Raw genomic sequence first — 6,359 nt, 5'->3', positions numbered from 1 at the left:
GGTGGAACGGGTCGGGACGTGGGTGCGCGGAGAGGAGGGAGTGAGAGGAGGAGAGAGAGGGGAGGAGGAGAGAGAGAGTGTGTCGGCTAGTATTGCGGTTTATTGGAAGCACGGAGGCCTCCGTGCTTCCAATTTGTTTCTATGTTGGGACTTTCGAACGATAATCGGGCTCCGTTAACTTGATCTCGAGTGTTTTGAAGTACCTAGAAAATAAATTTTGCGATTTTTCCGATATCATTTGCCTGAAATGACGAGAAGTGGCTCAAAATCAACAGTGAAAATAAAAATCTTACAAAATATTGATGATATGACAATTAAATTTTAGATCAAAGTTTTTGATCTTGTTTTATTATGTATAAAGATTTCTATCAAAATTTCATGTGATTTGGATATTTCTACACCGTTAAACTTGCCACCGGCTCCACCACAGCCGTTAAAATTATTGATTTTGAGCCCCTTCGATCATAGGCAAATGATATCAAAAAAATCGCAAAAAATTATTTTCTAGGTACTTCAAATACTCTAGATCAACTCTAACGGAGCCGATCATTGATTCGAAAGTCCGAACATCGAAAATGACTTGGAAGCACGGAGGCCTCCGTGCTTCATAAGCATACCAGCACAATCTATATATATATATATATAGAACTAGCTACTGTACTATTGGTAGCACGAGGGGCTCCGTGCTAACAAAGTTGTTTTCGATGATACGGCTTCCAAATCGACGATCGCTCCGTTAGACTTGATCTACACTATTAAAAGTATTTAGAAACTAAATTGTATATTTTTCGATATCATTTACCTGTCAAACAAGTAGTCTAAAATTGAACGGCTGAAAATAAAAATCTCATAAAAAATGATGATAAAAGATTTTAAATTCAAGATCAGATATACTGATCTTACTCTAAATAGTGAAAAAAATTTTCTATAAAAATTTTATCGCATTTGGTATTTTACCACCGGTTAAACTCACAAACACACCACAATCGGCCATTTAAAATTGTCAATTTTGAGATCTTTTGATCACTAGTTAAATGATGTCGAAAAAATATCTAAAATTTAGTTTCCAAATACTTTCATAGTGTAGATCAAGTCTAAACGAGCCGGATCGTCGATTTGAAAGCCGCGTCATCAAAAACAACTTGGTAGTACGGAGCCTCCGTGCTTTACCGATAGTATAGTAGCCGGACTCTATTATATATATATAGTATATATATAGTATAGAGTTGAGGCTACTATGCTATCGGAAGCACGGAAGCCTTCCGTGCTTCCAGCTCGTTTTCGATGTTGCGATTTTCAATCGTCGATCGGCTCCGTTAAACTTGATCTAGAGTATTTGAAGTACCTAGAAAATAAATTTTATGATTTTACGATATCATTTGCACTAGTGAACGAAGAGGCTCAAAATCAACGTCTGAAATAAAAATCTTACAAAATATAATTATGTGACATTGAAATTTTAAATCAAGATACTTGATCTTGTTTATATAGTTATAGAGAATTTTCTATCAAAATTTCACGTGATTTGGATATTTTCTACACCGTTAAACTTGCAAAACGGCTCACTACGGCCAATTGAAATTTGTTGATTTTGAGCCCATTCGATCACTAGACAATGATATCGAAAAAATAATAAAAATTTATTTCTAGGTACTCCAAATACTCTAGATTCAAGTTTAATTGAGGGCCGATCGACGATTCGAAAGTCGCAACATCGAAAAACGAGCTGGGAAGCACGGAAGGCTCCGTGCTTCCGATAGCATAGTAGCCTCACTATATATATATATATAGAGAGAGAGAGAGAGAGGTTGAGCTAGAATTACCTTAATAGTAAACGGGACGTTTACTATCGGAGTTGTTTCGATGATAGAGCTTCCAAATTGACGATCGGCTCCGTTAAATATGATCTAATCAATTAACTACCTAGGAAATCAAATTTCACGCACTTTCGATATTGTTCTTTTATCCATCTACGTGAACAAAAAATGAATGGTTGAAAATGAATATTTTTAAAAAATGATGATAGGAGTCTTGTAATCAAGATCAAGAGTATAGATCTTGTTTTAATAGTTTAAAAGAATTTTCTAACAAAAATTCAATTGATTTGGATATCTTTAACCGTTAAACGATGAAAACGCCTCTTATCTACCATTAAATTATAAATTTTTTGAGGAACCCCTTTGGATCATTAGGCAAATGATGTCGAAAAAAAATTTGAAATTTGATTTCTAAACACTTCAAGTGGGTATAGATTCATGTGTTCAACGGAGCGATCGTCAATTTGGAAGCTCTATCATCGAAAACAATCGATAGTAAAACGTCCCGTTTACTATTAAGATATTCTAGCTCAACTCTCTCTCTCTCTCTCTCTCTCTCTATATATATATATATATTATATATATATATATATATATATATATATATGTATATATCGAACTTTTATGATAATTAGTTTCCATAGATTTTGGTCTCATGAGAACTTAAATCCCGACTTCACCCTGAAACTGTTAGAAAACAACGATTATTTTGTATATTTACATGGTATCAGCAATAATAAGTTATAAGTTCAAGTTCCATCATACTTCTAATATTATTAAATTTTATTATTTAATTTAAATTCATATTTTGGTCTAGACGTATAGAAAAATATTGATATAAATATGAAAAGCATTGTTCTTTAGTAACTTAAACTTTCAGAAAATAACGATTATTTCGTGTTATTTTAACAACCGACATATGTGTTAGCATATGAGATATGGATGGACATCAAATAAATGTTTAGTGCTTAATTGAGCTGATACATTGTGGTGCAAGATATAATTTGGCACAGCAATAAGTTACCAGTTAAAAAAATCTAGTACATCTGTACATTCATGCATCACAAATTCATAGGGAATATTTTTTTTTTTTTTTTTTTTTTTGAGAGAGATAAGTAATACGTTACCCGCTTCGTTTATTTCATTCAGAAATAAACTTAGCTGGAAATATGAATCAACTAGGATTCGAACTTGGGTCTCGAGTACCAATCACCAAGCCATTTGCCACTTGCTCTAGAAACGGTCGATACAAATTCATAGTTAAAATCTAGTACATCTGTGCATTCATGCATCACTGCTTCGTTCTTCCTCTTTCCCTCCTAGTATTTTGATTCAACCATTTAACCATATTAAATTGATTCTTCCCCTCAAGATACGAAATTAAATTAAATAGGAGGAAATTAATAATAATAAAAGTCTGGCAAAATTCAAATTCAGGATTTTCTACTCTGATACTATATGAAATAATATGAAACGGTCGTTATACTCTAACCGTTTGATTAGGGGATAGGAATAGGAATAGGCCCTTATCCCCCCCTTTATACCCAAACACTAATTTTTTATCCGAGAATAGTAGTTCTCGGTTATCCCCACCAACACCTCCATTTTCTATATAAAACTATTTAAAATTGTTCTTATCCCCGGGAACAACCCAATTTTCATCCAAACGCTATTTTTCTTATCTCCATACTTGTACCTATCCCTGTAATAGCTAGTTCTTGCTTATACCCGAACCAAACGGTACCTTAAACTTAAGCAAATAGAGAATGATGTTGATAAAATTTATATTTAACACTTTTAACACTTCAAATACTTCATCATAGTGAAGAACCACTACACTAGGCAATAGTTTTTATCCTAAGAGACGCTATCTGATCCCATTTTAAGTGAACATTATTTAAAAAAGATTAAAAAATATATTTTAATTTAAAATTTGAATTTAAATGTGATGTTTCAAAATATAAAATACCGTAATAATAGAGGCATTTCGTACGTCTTTTCAAATTAAACCATTTAAAACTAAATGGTAACCTAAGATAATTTAATTTTACTATTTAAACTTTAAAGGGAGAAATAGGGTTGTTGATGTGATTTGCATGAACTTCCATGTCTAGATCCGACCCGATTTTAATCCAGACTAAAATAAAAAGGTCTAGACCCAAGTTTTGAACCCTTTTTTTTGGGTTATTTTTCGGGTCGGATCAAATTAGACAACCGGGTCGGATTGTATTTTGCCACCCCCTAGATCCAAGTATGCAATAATCTTTTCCTGTATGTGGTTCATGGGACCAGTGAGATTGTGTTGAATTGAGCCAAACCCAAATGCGTCAATTAAGTCCTTATAAGGTGTCTTAAATTCAATTGGATAGTATAAAATAAAAGAATGATCCTTGAAGGGTATGGAATTTGTTAGGAATGAATACCATTTAGGGCTTGTTTGGTTTAAGGGTGGAATTGGAATGGATAATGGAATGGGAATGAATTGGAATGGTAATTGGAATGGCCCACTCCCCCAAGACGTTTGGTTTATTTGTGGATTGGGAATTAGAATGAGTTATTCACATTTCATTGTTTGGTTCGTATAAACTAAAAAAATTATAAGATACTATAATACTAATTTTACTCTCAAATATAAATTTATATTATTTAAAATTTATGAAAAAATATAATATTATTCTCTAATAAATTTTTCAAAAAAAATATCAAATTTATTTTTAAAAACTTTTATTGATGTGGGTTAGGAATAAGGTTTTAAGAGAGAATAGGTTTTTTTTTTTTGATGAGAAAAGGGGTGAAGAGAAGGAAGGTAGAGATGTCAACGGGTCGGATTCGGGGTGGATTTTTAAAAACCCGAACCCGAACCCGACTCCAAACCCAAGACCCGAACCCGACGGATTTTCAAAATCCATATCCAAATCCGAACCCAACCAAAAATCCAAAACCCGAACCCGAAAATTTGAACCCGAAACAATTATTTCTTTTTTCAATATTTCAAAATATATTATATTAAATCTAAATTTTTAAAATACAAATTCAAATATAACATCAAATTTTTATATATATATTATATATAATACCAAATAAATTCGGGTTCGGGTCGGGTAGAATCAAAATCCATATCCGAATCCATATCCGTCGGGTTTCTATTTTTGATATCCATATCCGAATCCATATCCATATCCATCGGATATATCCGTTTTATTTGGATTCGGGTTCGGATAAAATTTAGGGTATCCATACCCATTGACATCCCTAAAGGAGGGTGAATGGCCACATGGGCTTCGAGAACCTAGTGGGTTTCCGGAATGAAATCTCAATCCGGGTTAGAAGATCGGAATTAAGTTGAAGGCTAATGGGTCATTTCCATTCCAGTCCGGAATAGAAATTCCAAACCGATTCATGCGAACCAAACAAAATTAATCGAATTTGATCAAACAGATTTCCATTCTATACCTAAAATGGATGAACCAAACAAGCCCTTAATCTTAATCCTATCTCGACAATAAGATTGTCAAATCCATTGTCCATCACTATTTTAAAATTCAAGTGTTGCGCGAGATTCATGATAAATTTGACAATTTGGAGTTTAACATATTTGGTAATTTTAGAGTGTAAAGAAAAATAATATCAATTAACCGGCGGGTAGGGAGAAAGGAAGAGATTAGACATATTATGATTACCCAAATCTATTAATATGAGGATACTCATCCTCCCTCAAAGGAATGAGATTAGTACTTTGGGGTGAATCTTATTCCCAAGTGAATCCAATATTACCAACTAGATTACTTAGTGCGTTTAGCTAAACACCGTCATATTTTTTTATTTCTATTGGATTACTAGGAATCTTTAAAAGATAGCGTGAACAAAATGCACCCTAAAAGGTAACCTAAGATAATTTAATTTTACTATTTAAACTATAAGGGAGAAATAGGGTTGTTGATGTGATTTGCATGAACTTTCATGTCTAGATCCGACCCGATTTTAATCCAGACTAAAATAAAAAGGTCTAGACCCAAGTTTTGAACCCTTTTTTTTGGGTTATTTTTCGGGTCGGATCAAATTAGACAACCGGGTCGGATTGTATTTTGCCACCCCCTAGATCCAAGTATGCAATAATCTTTTCCTGTATGTGGTTCATGGGTCCAGTGAGATTGTGTTGAATTGAGCCAAACCCAAATGCGTCAATTAAGTCCTTATAAGGTGTCTTAAATTCAATTGGATAGTACAAAATAAAAGAATGATCCTTAAAGGGCACGAAATTTGTTAGGAATGAATACCATTTAATCTTAATCCTATCTCGACAATAAGATTGTCAAATCCATTGTCCATCACTATTTTAAAATTCAAGTGTTGCGCGAGATTCATGATAAATTTGACAATTTGGAGTTTAACATATTTGGTAATTTTAGTAAAAATTGAGTACTCAAAAGCCTAAGGAACTTTATTTTCACCCCCGGAAAAAAAGAGGGATTCCACTTTGAAATATTGAATAAAAATTACAAATCCAATTACTTTCTTTGTTGAGATTTTAATTTGTAAAAG

This window comes from Ananas comosus, linkage group 10 (assembly GCF_001540865.1).
Source record: "Ananas comosus cultivar F153 linkage group 10, ASM154086v1, whole genome shotgun sequence".
Lineage (NCBI taxonomy): Eukaryota > Viridiplantae > Streptophyta > Magnoliopsida > Poales > Bromeliaceae > Ananas > Ananas comosus.
The sequence above is the reverse complement of the archived record's forward strand: the minus strand, read 5'-3'. Positions refer to the sequence as shown.